Raw genomic sequence first — 15,826 nt, forward strand, 5'->3', positions numbered from 1 at the left:
GGAAATATCAACCAGCTTTAGGTAGAAAAGCCCAAAGGCTTTTCTTCAGAAATCTCTGAAGTTTCATGGATCAGGTTTTCCTTTTTCTCAGTCATTCTCCTCCTGGCTGTTGACGTCAGTGGATTTGGCACTAGATCAACAGGGAAACAGAGGGACAGTTTCCCCCTACACATGCAGAATTAGAGACTCATACCAAGATAGAGGAGCTAGATTTAAATGAGAGGGAATTTCTGGTTAAGGGTATTCACGTAAAAAGTATTATATAGTATTAGGGTTGTGTGAGCTCCTGGTGTAATAAAGGAGAATTGTCTGAGCCTTGGCAGGAACATATCCCTAGGACTTCGTTTTGATGAAAAAAACCATTGGAAACCTGCACTTAGCTTTTCTGCTAGCTGTAATTATCTGGCTGTATTGATCATGGTGCTGAGGTTATCTGATGGGTAGGGTGTGAGCAAAGATCAGCTTCAGTCCATGAATTAAAGCTGCAGACTGTCAGCTCTAATTTACACACACACAGTCTGAAAATTGTCCTCCTGCAATGGCAGAGCTCCCTGAATTGACACAGATAGGCAGCATATGGAGCCTGTGCAGCAGGAACAGAGGCACCAGCACTTGGCATTGCTGCTCTGCTTTATGCAAATATCTGGGTTACAAAAGCAGGGAACAAGGGCAGAATAAATTGGGGGGGAATCTGGTACTGGCAGACATAAAACCCTTGGTGGCATTAATGAAATTCACAGGCTTGTGGGAAGCAGGACAGGCTCCTCAGCTCGGATTTCAGCCCAACAAGCATGCAATACCTGGAAGGCAAGAGATGGTGGTAACTGTGGTTCACACATGAGGATTTGCACAGCAGGGGGATCTGTGCAGCCAGCACAGTAAAATATGGTATTCTATGTTCTCCAATACCACAACCAGAGCCAAGGCACAGGAACCAGCAGTTTCAGGGAGCAGGGCTCTCATTAACATACCATTATTCCCTTTGGAGACAAGCCTGTCCTTTCTGCTGCTCTGCTGTTAGACAGGGTGGGGACAGGAGGAGAAGCAGGAGATGATGTCTCTCCTGGCTGTGTTTTGTACCCTGCACTGCTGTCCTGAATGGATAAAATACAGAGGATCCAACCTGTCCCCTTTGGGCAGCTGTTCCATCAGGGTGTTCTTCAGGGAAGGTGCACAAGTCAAATTAGATGTGAAAGATCCCCACAAAAGGCATTCACATCACCAGGAGAAGTGACAGAGCAGACCTGAGACCCCACCCCACCCCACTGCTGTTATTTGACTTTCACCATGACTGCTATGCAGTTGCCTGTCCATTCACAAGCATTTGTTGTGGGCTTATTTGGGCATATCTTGGCATTTGAGAGGTGTCAATATGCTAAAACTGAAGTGGCAATAGCTAATCACACTTTATTCTCTGCAGAACATAACAGGAAAGCATATGGCTCAACAGCATAACTTTCTTTCTCTGGGCCAACAGTATGGTCAGTTCTGCAAAAAAATTTAAAAAAACCCAAACTGACAGGGGAATACAGTCTTGATAGAAGCTCCAGCAATCCTGTATCCAGAGATACCTTTAATGAAGGAAAAAAACCCCATTCTCCCTCACATCATTACTCATTCAAAAATTGGCAACACCAGGTTTTTTTCTCACCTCTGATATCTTGAGAAAACACTTTGCTTTCAAAAGTGAATTATTTTTGCTGGGTCCTTGAAATTCAGTGCCACTCATTTTGGATTTGAAAACTCTCAGTAAAGGTTTAGAGATGGAAATTTCAATCCCTAGACCCTGGAGGCCATGCAGAGTGGGTGCTATATTGCATTCATTCAGAACACAGCAATCCCCACCTGTCCATCAGAATCACAGGACTCCTTGTGTGTATGTGCAGTGCAGTAAGCAAGAGCTGCAGACAGTATTTACAAGATTTCCAACATCCTTCCACAGCGAATTCTTTACAGCACGAATCTTTTCCATCATAATTTACATTTCATACCTGTTTTCCCAAATCTTCAAAGTCAGACGAGCAAATCCTTCTTTTAGCAAGGCTGTGATGAAAGGCACTGACTCACAGGAATAACCAGAGTGCAGGATTTGGCTTAACTTCTTGGCTTGACGCCGATTTAACATTTCATAGATCTTTTTTAGGTGTTTCCCATTGTCATGGCAACTCTAATCAAAACCCTTTCCATGAATAGCCCTGTCAATTGCAGTACAAGCTCCTGGCTGACTACAACCTGCAGTTCTGCTCCAGTGTGGTTTCACAAGCTCCTCTTGCTTGACCTTTCATCTCCTGGCTTTCCCTAGATCCCTTATTGCTCAAGCCAGAAATATATGTTTTGTTTTGCAAGAAAGCTTTAAAAATCTTTATAAGTGATAAGTAACAGCCAGATCTTGCAGCTGACTCCAAGGAGGGAGTTGCCTCAGGAGGGATTAAAGGCTATAATAAGCACCTCTCCTACACAACAGAGCAGGGACCACAGTAAATCCCTGTGAGCATGGGCTCTGGCAGAGCCTTGAACTCTGTGCCTGCCCAAAACTGCCCTATAACACAGAGGAATGAGCTCATCTCTAGGGGGGGAATGGGTTTGGTAAAGGGGATCCCACTTGGGAGCAACAAATCCGTCAGCAGGATTCCCTGGCAGTGCCATGGTGGAGAAAAGAGACGCCACCTGTGTCCCCAAAGTCTCACATCGCCCTCCTTGCCCAGCTCTGGGGCAGCAGGGTGGGGAATCCAGACTGCTAGGTTTGGCTTTTTCTGTCTGATGTTTTTCCTAAGGTGTTTGAACAGCCCCATGGGAAATTGCATCACTGTGGAAATCAATAGGAGTTTGCCCTTGGATTTTTATGGGGCCAGGATTTCACCAGCTCTCTCTAAGGTATCATTCTTACCAGGAGATGCAAGAGTTTATCAGAAATAATGCACATTTTGCATATGCATCTTGTCTGAAGTCAGTATCACCCCCAGACATGGAAAATAAAGCAAAGAGAGGTGTAATCTCATGCTTTTAAGGTCAGTCTATCCCTAACCCCAGGAACACAAAAGAGGTCTCTGGAGTTTCCACTCCCATGTGGCAGCCACTGCTACAATTCATTAGTTTAAGTACTTACCAAAAAAAAAAAAAAAAAGGTAGGAAGGAAGGAGGAATAGAAATTACGGGGATAAAACCTCTTCTTTATATATACATATATATTATAGATATTCTATATATATAGTTTTGTCTCGTCTTGTACCTTCAACCCTGCTTTAAATAAAAGCTCACAGACTTGTCGGTTTCCATCAGGCAAAAATTATTATTCGGCTTTAGAAAGAACATCTTGCCAAGTGTTGCAGTTCAAAAATAAGGAAAACAGCTCTGCCAAAATGCAGCAAATGTGATTACACAAAGCCAAGAAGACCATAATTAGATCATTACCATGGAAACAACCTAATTACATGTGTAATGCAGCAAGGTCTGAGCTGCGCATCCGAATGTGTTTTGCTATTGTCTAGCAGGGCCATAGCACTGCCATTTGCCTCGTGTTATTAAGCCACCTTGATCATTTTGGATCGGGTTTTCTTGGAATAAGTCCCCCTCCCCACTATGCAAAGAATTCAACTGTGCATGAAATGACTTGAGCGAGACTGCCTGAGGCTCAAACAGGAGCCTGCCTGCGCCACCACGGGCATGGGCAGCCACCACTGGACAGAAACTCCCCTGCAGCAAGATCTGGAGCTCCCCAGGTAACAGCCACGTGCAGCAGTTGACATTTAATCATAAGTGCAACCCTGGACAAGAAAGCTGGGCTTCCCAGGGACTTGCTGAGGGTTGCTGCCTTCCTGTGCCTTGTATTAATTTCTCCATTGCTGCGGTAATTCACCACGGGGACAGCGCCCTGTGGAGATGACATGGACTGGCCAGGCAAAGATGCCCACCAGGTCTCTGTGTACTGATCCCCGTGTTGCTTTCTTGCATAACTGGACTATTTTGTGGAAATGGGGGTTAAGCAGAGCTGGGTTGTGATATTGTCTCACTGGTGGAAACCAAATCACTCCTGAAGGACAGTGTCATGGATCATCTCCAGGCAGACACAATGAGGCAAAGTCAAAGAACATGTTTGTCAGCTTGGAGGATCAAAGCAGAATTGTGAATAAACTGTGTGTAATCTAAAACAGTTTCAGAGAGGAAAGCCAGGCCTGTACATACATGGCTTCATGCCTTGCAGCATAAAATTAGATACACAGGGAGAGACTGGGGAGCCATCAGTGAACCTCTGCTATTATGTCCATAAGCCCAGAGCCCACTGCTACTGAATCATGTGGTTGGATTAAATATGACCTGCAGGGTGGATATACAAAATGATGGCAAGCCCAGCCACCCCCTTTCCTGCACACTGGATTTCTGTGCCCGTTCTCAGTCAGACTGGCCTCACTCAGCAGGAAGGGAAGAGGATGGCTCATTAGCTGAGGGGTAGAGTAACAAGGCAAAAGCCAATGGGACTGTCTGGCAAAGCTGCTGCTTCTGCTAATTAATGAGGAGAGGTGGTTGCTGGGCTAACTGCAGATGTTGCTGCAAATTATGCCATTGCTATCCCTGCCAGCGAGCTCTCGCTGCAGCTCGCACATCTCCAGGTGTTCTTGCCACAACAATAGTCCCTGCTGTTCATTTTGTCTCTTTACAGGGAAAATAAAATACTTCCTTTTGGTGGGGAGAAATGCTCATTTTGAAGAGTTTATCAAGCCCAGACTACACTCCTTTAATTTGTGTCCCATTTTCCTTCCTCAAACTCTCTTCATTTTCCATTCAAATTGCTTTCCAGACCACAGAATAAGGCTGGAGAGAAGCACCCGGAGTGATGCCAATTTCCTGCTCGGTTTCCCAGCCAGGAACACCAGGAGGATGTCTTGAGGAAGCTGCTGACACCTCTTCCCTCCCCAGCTCTCTCACTGTCCCCCATGGGGTCACTGGCAACGCAGACCAGGCTGGTCCTGCTCTGGCTCTGAACAGGCAGTTTCTCCCCCACACATCTATTATACAAACTCATGTAAGTTCACTGGGTAAAACCTGACGTTCAACTTTTGCACAAAGTCAGCAGAATGAAAGAAAAAGAGGGAGAAGCCCAACCCCCACGGCGTTCTCCAGCTTTGCTCCGTATGCAAAACCTGTCTGTGCAGTTCTGCTGAGCGTTGATGCCCTACTTTCATCCCTCACATAGCTCAACTAAAAATACACTGAGATTTCCAGCAAGGTCCCTGCTGTGCAGTGTCTGAGCGAGCAGGCGTTGCTGCAGCCCCAGCCCCAGCCATGCCTGCACCACGCCGTGCTCCCGGCACAATTTATACCAACCCTGGGCATTACACAGGATGAGAAAAAAACAGCAATCTTGAGAAAATCAATACTCCTCCTTCCCCCCAGCTCCAGCAAAATGTCCTGACGTGGTGTTGCAAGGGCAAAATTGAAGCAGGGGATGAGATGACTTATGATGTCCTCGCTCTTATTGCTACCATTAGTGGTGTTTATAACAGAGTGGTACCAACAAAACCCTGCTGGTATGGAGGGTGGGTTAGAGCAGTAACATCTGGAGCTCTGAAACAGTCATGAAAATAAACCATGGCCAAAACTATTCATACTTGCTTTATGTGGTTAAAGTGAAAAGAGACCCTCGTGCTATTTTTTGTCTAATTTGCGCAGTCCTGAGAAAGCAGGATAAATAATAGTTTGTAGAAACCCATTTTAAAAACAAGGGGATCTAATGGTGATTATTTGTGTTGAAGATGGGGTCAATACACTTCTCTGCCCTGGAAAAAGTGACTGAATTTTAGCAGCTGGTTTCTCAAGTTATCCTGAATAATGGGTTTTTTGACAAGACTGTGGTTGTCTTAGAGGGCTTCAGCTTGAAATTCACTTCAGCTGTCTTCTGCCTCATTTTCTGCTACATAAGGAGGAAAATGGAAATTATTTCATGACACATATAGATTATTTGCAAATAAGGATGTACCTACATGGGCTTAATTTATTTGGGGAATAGACATTTCTGCTGTGACAAGTCAGCTGTTTCCACATGCAGAGCATTAACCTCACAGATTCTTTGCATGGGGATCTTCCCTGGTCATGACCATCACTTGCCATACCTGGGATGTGACCCCAAATGTCCCAGGTGTGGGAATGTTAACCTGATAATCCCATGAAATGTGGCATTTGACTCCTGCTGGGGGCACAAATTGCACATGGAGCCACTGCCCACAGCAGGAGAGGGGACAAAGGAGCTTCCCTGCCCACAGAGAGGTGCCCAGGTCCTTGTTTAAGAAGAGGAATCAGGCTCTGAAGGAGAGTGCACTTCCTAAGGCAGCACCCACTGCTGCAGAAAACACCTATGATGCAATTCCTTGGCAGACTAAATTATGAGTAAAATACTTGTAAAAGCCATGAAGGCACACACATTTAATTTAGACTTCAGTATGCTGTTGCTTTTTTTTTTCTATTAAATATTAATTCCCTTTAAAAGAGTACTTTTGAGCTGTTTTGAGAACACAACTGGTAATCTAATGTCATCTAATTAATTAAGAATTTCATACTCATATTTATTAACACTCTGCTATTATTGCTGAGGACATTTCGCTGATATTTAAATACATTGAAGCAAACATGAATTGCATTTAAATGGCAATGATCCATCCAGCTTCGTGGAAACGCACGGCTGGGAGATAAAGTCTGGCTTTGCCTCCTGGACGTCAATGTCCTGACCGTACACTGAGACAGCTCAACTTGGATTTCACCCCATAAGTCAAGAAATGGCAAGGAAACAACAGAGTTTCTCCCAAAACACAGCATATACAGGGTATTTTGTGAGCCCACTGGTGACAAGCACAATGTGATCAGTCACTGACACCCTCATTAACAGCACCACCTCTCTTTTCTGCTGTGCTGTCCTTTTTCACCTGCCTTGTTGATTCTTTTGACATGCATTTTATTTGAGATGTTGGCAGGAGCCCTGTAATATCCAGAGTCACAGATGCAGAGGCAGATCTGGTGGGAGGTGAAGATTTGAGCCTCTTTGTTCCCCGAGTCCAGCTCCCATCAAGCTGAGATGGGTACCTTTGGTTCATCCCTGTCTTCTTATGTCCCCAAGGATGTGTTAGACAGCTGGAGAGAGAAAGGGTGCAGAAAGAAGAAGATGGGCTGTGGGGGTTTAACCACAAGAGATGCATCAGTGGGATGTGCTCTCCTTTAAGAACTATCTCAGCTGTTTCCATTTCCAGCATGAGTTCCCAGCACTTATGTATTACTCTTACACTTGTCTAATACGGCTCACATCGATTTTTCCCCCTACTCTCTGCTGACTGCACAGTCTGAAACACCAAAGACCTTAAAGTCAAGGTCAAGTTTTTATTCCCTGAGTAAACAAGCTGTGGAGAAGGGGAAAGAGGGAGCAAGCACTTACACAAAAAGATAGAAAGCTATTGAATATATTCCTTCTAAAAAACCTCTCCAAGGAAGAAGGCATACAAAAGATTAATTCTTTCAGTCTGCAAATTCTGCAGGAAATAAAATCTTCACTCCTGAGAAATAAATGTGAAGAGCAGGCCAGTGTGCACGTGATCAAAACAACGCCATCCTCTAATGCCTAAAGTCAAACATGACATTCAACACTGCAGTATGTATCTTGTAGTCAAGGTACAATGAAGAATTAAAAGTTGTTTCCATCTTGCTAGCCAGGAGGCTTTTCTTTTTGCCCATGCACTGAATACTTTTATTCCTCATCATTGTATCTAAGCATTGATCCCATTACATCAAACTCCCAGTGTTATTTTTGAGCAATTAATGACTCCATCCATTATGTTTGCCCATTTGTAATTAGAAGCAAAGTTAGACAGAAAATGTCTGGCTGCTTATTTATGATTCATGGACTCCCTTGAGCTTACAAATTTGGCTGGAAACTTGGTTAGAAATAATTTTGGCCAAAGATTTTTGGATGATTCTTGCTTGTCTTGAGCTGAAATACAATGAGCTCAAGTGCTTTGGGGCTTCTGCTTTGGGTTTCTGCCAGACAGAGAAATGGGTCAGTACAAAAATAACAATGCAGCAAGGTGGAGGTACAGGAGCTGCCTCACTGGGACAGACCTGGGTCCCATTCACACCCAGTGCTGGCACCAAGAAGTAGGGCTGGACACAACCCTTGTCATCCTCAGTCCTGTCTCAAAGATTGATTCAAAGCCTGATGCTTAATGCTCGATCTGATTTTCATTATGCTTTATCTGACGTTTTTCATTAAAACTAGTTAATATGTATCTGGTAATAATTGCAAGCTAGTGTTCCAGCTTTGTTTGGAAACAGAGGGTCCCAGCTGGAACAGACAGCACAGGTTTGGGACAAAACAAATTATCTCATGCAATTTGGTTTAGCTGTTTTCAATGCTAATATAATTAAATGAGACAAATTCTACAAGGAGAGGTAATACATTTTATTAGACCAAACTGATGGTTTGGGGGAAGAAAGCAGGTATGTTTTCAGGCACACAAACTCTTTTTCAGGCTGATATGCCAGAAAGCCTATCGGTGTATCAGCTCAACAAACGATATTACTTTTCTGTATAAATAGGGCTTCAGTCATAGCCTTAGATGATAACAGCAACAATAACATTGCTAACATAATTAAAAGCACTTGGGGATGATTGAATGCCATTTCACAGCAGCATTGGACATGAAGTTTCCCAAGAATAGCAGGGTGGAGCCATTCTGCAGACACAAAAATATTTGCACTTTTCTCTTTATCTTTGCTCTGCAATTCTGATTTTACTCACACCAGTGTAAATGGAAGCCATGGCAGTGATCCCCTTTGGATTTTGCATGTGTTTTAAACCAGCCTCACAACCTTGTATCTCTAATGCAGAGGATAAAAGTAGGTCATGCATTTTCTCCAGCATCCTGCTCTCTTGGTAACATTAAGCAGAAAGAACAGTGCGTGCACATTTTAGCTGGCATCACCAGCCCTGTATTCCACCCAATTATGACCCTTCAGTCCCACCATTGGAGCGATTCCCAGAAAACAGCAATAATGGAAATCAGGCAATAATGGAAATGATGCAAAAAAAAAAAAAAAAGAAATCCTCCTAAGGTGGAAAATGGATTGACAATAAGCCAGCTTAGCTTTCCCTGATGTTGTTTATTTTCTTATTATGTTTTTAAAGCAAATTTTCCCCAGACACCTCACAACTGACTTCACAGACACAAATAGAAACAATTTGTACGTCGCTGTAAATCTTAAAAGAAGCAAATCAAGACTTGTAAGAAGGGAGTCAAGACAGGCAAGATAAGAAGTAGGGAATGATTAAACGAAATAATTTTTGGAAATTTAGATATTAGAATTTGTTCTCCGGGTGAGAGCAAAGCATGCCATCAAAGAACAGGAATGTAAAGGAGTTTTTACACATAGGATTAGGCGAGGTGTGGAAAAAACATCTTCCAGAGAGAGAGGAGACAATAAGATGTGCAACAAAGGGGCTGGAGATTTATGAAAGCTGGGGGAAGAAAAAAAAGACAAAAACAGGGAGAGAACTGAGGGCATGTGTGGAGGAGCACTTGTCTGCTGGCTGGGATTCAGGTGATGCTGTGCCACATCCAGCACCGGGCTCTGCTCCTGGCTGTCCCCAGGCGCCACCAGGGTGCCCTGGCTGCAGTAAACAGCTGCTGCAGGTGTCTCCCATGCAGCACTTTGTCTTATTTCCCCTTTTTTAAAATACAGTTTCCAAGCCTGCACTTTTGAGTCACCAGAGAAAATTGCAAGCTCCACCAGCCTGGGAGAGAGCGTGCTGCTGACATGCGCAGAAATGCTCCAGAACGCCCTAAATGAGCACTGCCAATGTTTATTTCTAAACATCAGAGAACCAGGGAAATAGAGTAGCACTTTGACTGTTTTGATTTGGAAACATTTGTGCAGATTCAACACTTGTCTGCAGCACCCTTCTGGGATGAAACCACATAGGTACAGCAAGTGCCAAAAGTGCAGACACAGAATTTGGAGGGGAAATTCCAAAACTCTGTGTAATTTTGAAGAAAAGCCATTTAAAAGAAGTCTGATAAGGCAGACAATTTGTATTTCAGATAGCTCACTCCCTCTGTAACCATAACTCTCCCAGGAACCTCATGCCTTTGTTTTGTCTTAACAAAAAGCCAGTAAAAGAGTAATGTTTAAAACTATTTAACTATTTTTGACCTAAATGCATTTTAGTTATTACCTACTAAATGCTACTTCGGGCCATGAAAATAATTTAAAATGATTGTTTATTTACATATAAATCTATATTTAATAATAGCTACTTTCATGTTTAAGAGAGGTAATATAGAACAAGGTTCCTGGTGATTCCTATTTCTTATTATAACATCAATTGTGAAAGCAGATTTGCCTAATGGAAGGCCTAGCAGTGAAATTCTCTATAAAAAATGTATGAAGATCAGAAATAATAACCATAACTGTTAACATTGTGTTATTAATCATTAATTTTCATTACTGCTATGGATCATAATTATTATGTAGCCACAATAAACACATTGGCTCTGCCATATCCAGAGTGTGATGACAGGGGGTTTTCTGCCTCTTCTTAAGGACTTTGTTGTGTTAAAAGTAGGTTTTCCAGGTTTTCCTCCTCTGCAAAGGCAATTTGCCCATGCCAGGGGCTGAGCTTCTCCCCCTCTCCCTGGCTCAGCCCCACCAGGGATGTCCTTACCCCATGGCAGCACACACAGCCACAGCTTGGCATCTCAACATTGTGGATTGGCACCAGGGCAAGTGTTGGGAAAGAGTGAGTTATTTGATGGTTTTTTGCCTCTTTTAAAGCTATGGGTTATCCTGAGATAATGATCCTGAGGATGATTCTGAGGCTGATATGGGAAGTGGAAAGTGAAAAATCCCACATATCAAATCACAAACCTCCCCTCTTCATTAGCATCACGACACAGGAGCAGATGTTCATGGAACACAAATAACACAGACAATATCTTTGGAGGAATTTGTTATTACATATTTACAAATATGGCATTGAGGGGTCACTCCAGCACAGTTTGCAAAAGTCTGGACATTTTGGGTGTTCATCCAGTGCCTGCCAGTCTCCAAACCCATCCTGACTCTGCTAAGAGCAGCAGCAGCACTGCTGTGCATGTGTCTTCTGCATCTATTTCCCCCTCCCTTGCTGGAACCTGGATAATACTCATTCCTCAGTGCTGTGATCACAGTGGAAAGCCCAAACTCACCCTTTTCCCCTGAAACATAATTCAGGGGGATATTATTTCATAAAAAAAATATGGCTGGTGTATTTTTGTTTCACATGAAAAAGACTGGGATTCAATAATGCAGACATGGTCTCATGGGAATGAAATCCCTGCTTATATTTGGCCATGCAAATTTAATTTTTATTAACCCTAAAGTGGAAGGAGAACTCAGTGTATTTAACAGGAGTGACTGGCAGAGCTGTCTGCACTGAAGACCACAGTGCAGTTGCCTTGGGCTGAGAATAATAATAGAACTGGAAATTATTTTTGAATTGTGGAGAAAGGAGCTGCTTTTAAAAGCAGCTATGCATACTCTGAGTCACTGCAGCAAGGCCACTGAACCCCATGCTGCAGATTTGTCACTGCTCCATTCCAGCCACTGAGAGTCGATCTGCACCGGGGCTTACAGGAAACAGAGACAGGTAGGAGGCAAGGGGAATAGACTAAAATATGGAGAAAGGAAAGCTCTGGGGACACCTCCTTGTGGCTTTCCCAGGACTTAAAGCTACATGGACAGATAGTGATTTGAGCCTTAATGGTCTTAAACTAAAAGAGAGAGATTCAGATTGGATGTTAGGAAGAAGTTCTTTACTGTGGGATGGTGAGACACTGGCACAAGCTGCCCAGAACAGTTGTGGATGCTCCATCCCTGAAGTGTCCAAGGGCAGCTTGGATGGGGCTTGGAGCAATCTGGGAGAGTGGAAGGCCCCTGCTCATGGCAGAGGGAGGAACAAGATGATCTTTTAAAGTCCCAACCCAAACCATCTATGATTATATGAAAACAGAAGAAAATGGCACTAACAATGCACAGTGAATTAATCAGAATTTTCTAATCCCAGAGCTGGGCAGGGCACTGAAATGCATCTTGATTTGCTCCTTACTGGTATAGCTCATGCATCCCTTTCCTCCTGCTGAGTCTAGCTACAGACAGGTAAAGGCTCTGGTGTCATGAAGGGCATGAGAACCACCTGAAGGAAATAACAGTTTGTTAGGAATTGCTTGCTATCCTGATTCTTGCAGCAAAATCCCCAAGAGCTGCAGGGAGGGAGGCAAAAAGTGGTGGATGTGCTTCTGGGGCAGCAGGGTCCAGCTACCCCATCGTGACAATGTTGTGTCTGGTGTCCAGATAGGCTCTGGGCAAAAGAACTTTTAAACCAGTGAGATGAGGTGGCCAAGGCCCAGAAAGAGTGAGACTGAGGAGGTGTTGAAGGCACAGCTGCAGTCCTGGCTCCGCTCCATGGTCGGGATACGCTTCCAGTGGTGCTCAGACTGCCACAACAGGAAAGTGTGAGTGCTGCAGGCAGCTCACAGCCCTTTCCCACAAAACTGTCCTGTCTGTGGGCACACTAAAACCCCAAATTCATCTGCTGCTAATGAAGAGACCTTAGAATAAGATACCCCAAGGCTGTGAGTGGCTTCAGGTGTCTCGGGGAGCTGCAGCATCTGAAGAGCTGCACCACACGAGATGTCCTTGAGCCTTTTGGCTCTGCAGCACAGGGCTCACCCACCACAACCTCCTGAGCACAAGGATGTGCCTGATGGTTGAGAGGGTCCCTGCTTTGCAGCGAGCACCACTGGGGAGGAAGGTGAGCTTGAACACCAGCAAAACCATGGTGTGAGAGTGCCAGAGCCAGAGCAGAAACGGAGCCAGCCATAAACAGGGCCGGTCCCACAGCGACTGTTTGATCAAGGCTATTTCTGGAATCGAAACTCACGGGTGGGAAGGGAAGCAGAAAGCAGATAAATCAGCCTTCAAAAGCCACACAGCCACGTTGCTGAGCCCTCTCAGCCATTTCAGGCGGTGAGGAACAGAGAACACAACAAATCCCTCTTTGTTCTTCTGCCCCCTCTGTGTGCCTGATCGGGTGATAAGACACAGGCAAGGGTTCATTTTGCTGGTAAACCACGGGGTTATTCATTAACCTGCTTGGCTAAATAAAGCCCTGATAAGGGCAGAGCCCTGCTGGGGGCAAACCCAGGTGCAGTGGGGCCTGAAGATGACCATGGGGTGGGCAGGAATGTCCATGTCCTGTGCCAGGGCCACCGAGTCACCAATGGTCACACATACCCAGGGTGCCACCATGCTTTGAGGCACAGAAAAAGCTCCATTTCAGCCCCCTCTTTTTGCACAGCAAAACCAGGGATGTTGAGAAAAGGCAGAGATAGGCTGTTGGATGAAGGCGTTGCTTCCTTTTAGCAGCTGGAGATGAGACAGGAGTGAAAACAGTGAGAAAAGTAGATGAATATGGATTTTTTAGATTGGTCGTCAAATCCAAAAACAGGGAGAAAATGAGTAAACTCAAGTATTTTCCTCAACAGGAAGAGAGATGGTCTTTTTCTATTATAGAATTCTGGTTGAAAAAATCCTTTCCTAAAATTTAGGTCAGTTTTTAAACAACAAAGCTTGTTTCCAAACAAAAAGTCAAAATATTTTGTTTTGAAGATGTTGAAGCAAAATGTCTCCATATCTCCAAACCATTTCTTTCTGACATGTCAGAATGAAACATTTGTACACTTTCTAATTTTTTTCGCAAATACCGTTGGTTCCTGCATTTTTCAGTGAACTTATCCATTCAAGGAATGTCACTCAACTCTAAAAATTACCATACATATAGAGCTACCTCTGTTGCCACATTATGTCTCATGCAGGCGTGCCAAATGTGAATTCCTCACAAGGGAGCTGGTGAGACTTCAAAGCTGACCGATAAAGCCTGAGAAGGCACAATGCCAATTAAAAGGGTCAAAATGTTCATCAACTTTCCTTCAACCCTCCCCAGGGTCCCACTCTGCAGGTCAGTGCTATGAGCTGCAAGCAGGTGGGTTGTCTTGCTGTCTTTGAGGAGCACATATTTGGGGGTCAAACCAAAGCTCACACCCCCTCATGTGTGCTCAGATGAGTGCTGTAATTCTCATTAAAGCAGCCTGTCTAAATCACAGGTTCTGGGAAATGCATTTGATGGATCATTGTAGGGACCCTGTTGATCTGCAGGTCTCTGTAGGTATCTGAAAAACCTCTCTGCTGGCTTTTTGCAGGGAGGTTTTGTGGGATCTAGCCATAAAATCATGACACACCTGGAAATCTGTGAGTCCTCCAGAGCCAGAAATTTTGTGTAAGGAACCATGAAACAGAAAGATCCCTCTACACAGCCCTGAGGAAGGAGCCCCCCAGGAAGGCTGGTAGGTGGCTGCAATGCTTGGGGTGACTCTTCTCATCTCATTTGTCTTCAGAAAGCATCTTCCAGCCTTCCTCTGGGTGTCTGATCATCAGCTACATGGTTAAATATTATTGGACTGGGGGTGTTGCATGATTCTCCTGGTGTCTGGGTGGGTGAGAGAAGCCCAGGTCCTGCTGGGGTGGTGGGGTTTTATGGACAGTGGCAGCCTCTGAGGTGCCAAACCCTCCTCAGCACAGCCCCACAGCACATCCGTCTGAGGCTGCAGCTGGCACACGCCAGAGTTTCATTAGCTCCCAGTGATTTAAATAAAAACCCTTTTTTGTTGCTAATCACTCCATTCAGGGTTGGAAAGTCCACAGAACCAAAAATATACCCAGTTAGTCAGCAGGTTTGTGAATATTTTGAGATAGTGTAGGTCAAAAGTCAATTTGCCGGCATTATCTTGATTATCCTATGGAAGTCTTCACTCAAAAATAGTCTCCAAAAGTGCAAGTTTAGCAAAACTTGGAGCTGGAATCATTGGAAAACATTAAACGTCTTCACCAAGCTAAATCCACATGAGGGCTGTTACTGTGTAATAGACAGATGCTTTTAACTAACCTTTTATGTTTCGGTGCTTATTCACATCCAGGAACAATATTATAGGTGTAAGGTTAGAATAAAAAATAATAACTTCCTAAAATCATAATGCAGGGGTTTTATATCCAGATCTACCAGGTGCATGCAGAATCATAGAATTAAAGAATCACAGGATGGCCTGGGTTGGAAGGAACCTTTAAAATTACCTTCTTCCAACCCCCCTGCTCTGGAAAGGGACAACTTCCACTAGACCAGGTGGCTCCGAGCTTCATCCAGCCTGGCCTTGGATACTTCCAGGGATGGGGCATGTGCATTTTCCATTTTTTAAAATAAATCCTAGGTTAAAATAATCTGCAGAGGTTGCTGGTGTCAGGACAGCTGGCAAGCATGGTACATGGAGAGATTTTTAGGGAATCTGTTTCTCCAGGGTTGTTTTCTTGGTCACCCTTAGCAGTCAGGGATGCAGGGGATGCCTGGGCTGGGAGCACAGATTCCCTGTGTTCTCTGTGCAGTGTGACTCCTGGCTGTGGAAGGCACCAAAATGATGCTCCAGCTTTCCTTATCTGCCCACATGCACACACAGACAATTTGTACACCTTCATCTCATTCTGCCATGCTCCCTTACAGTGATTTATGTGCTGTCTGTCATCTGGAGCACTGGAGGAACACAAGTGAGGGAAGAACAATAAACAAATAATAATCAGCAGAGATAACACTGCAATGAGAACACAAATGCTACCCCCAAACAGGCAGCAGTGTTAAGATCCCAAGGAAAGGGGTATTAGGGGGGCTTTTAGTTCTCCAGAGAAGGGCAAAAGAGGGAGCTTTTGG

The 15,826-nt window shown here is 44.3% G+C and overlaps 1 long non-coding RNA gene across 2 annotated transcripts in view; it reads left to right on the plus strand.

The window, feature by feature from the left end:
* The window catches only part of LOC119704434, a 122,371-nt gene that overhangs the window by 85,937 nt on the left and 20,608 nt on the right, over positions 1 to 15,826 (plus strand). For both annotated transcript variants that reach the window (XR_005257973.1, XR_005257972.1), the window contains exon 3: positions 4,796 to 5,020. This is a non-coding gene — a long non-coding RNA (uncharacterized LOC119704434). The remainder of the gene's footprint in view (positions 1 to 4,795; positions 5,021 to 15,826) is intronic.

Source organism: Motacilla alba, chromosome 9 (genome assembly GCF_015832195.1).
Source record: "Motacilla alba alba isolate MOTALB_02 chromosome 9, Motacilla_alba_V1.0_pri, whole genome shotgun sequence".
NCBI lineage: Eukaryota > Metazoa > Chordata > Aves > Passeriformes > Motacillidae > Motacilla > Motacilla alba.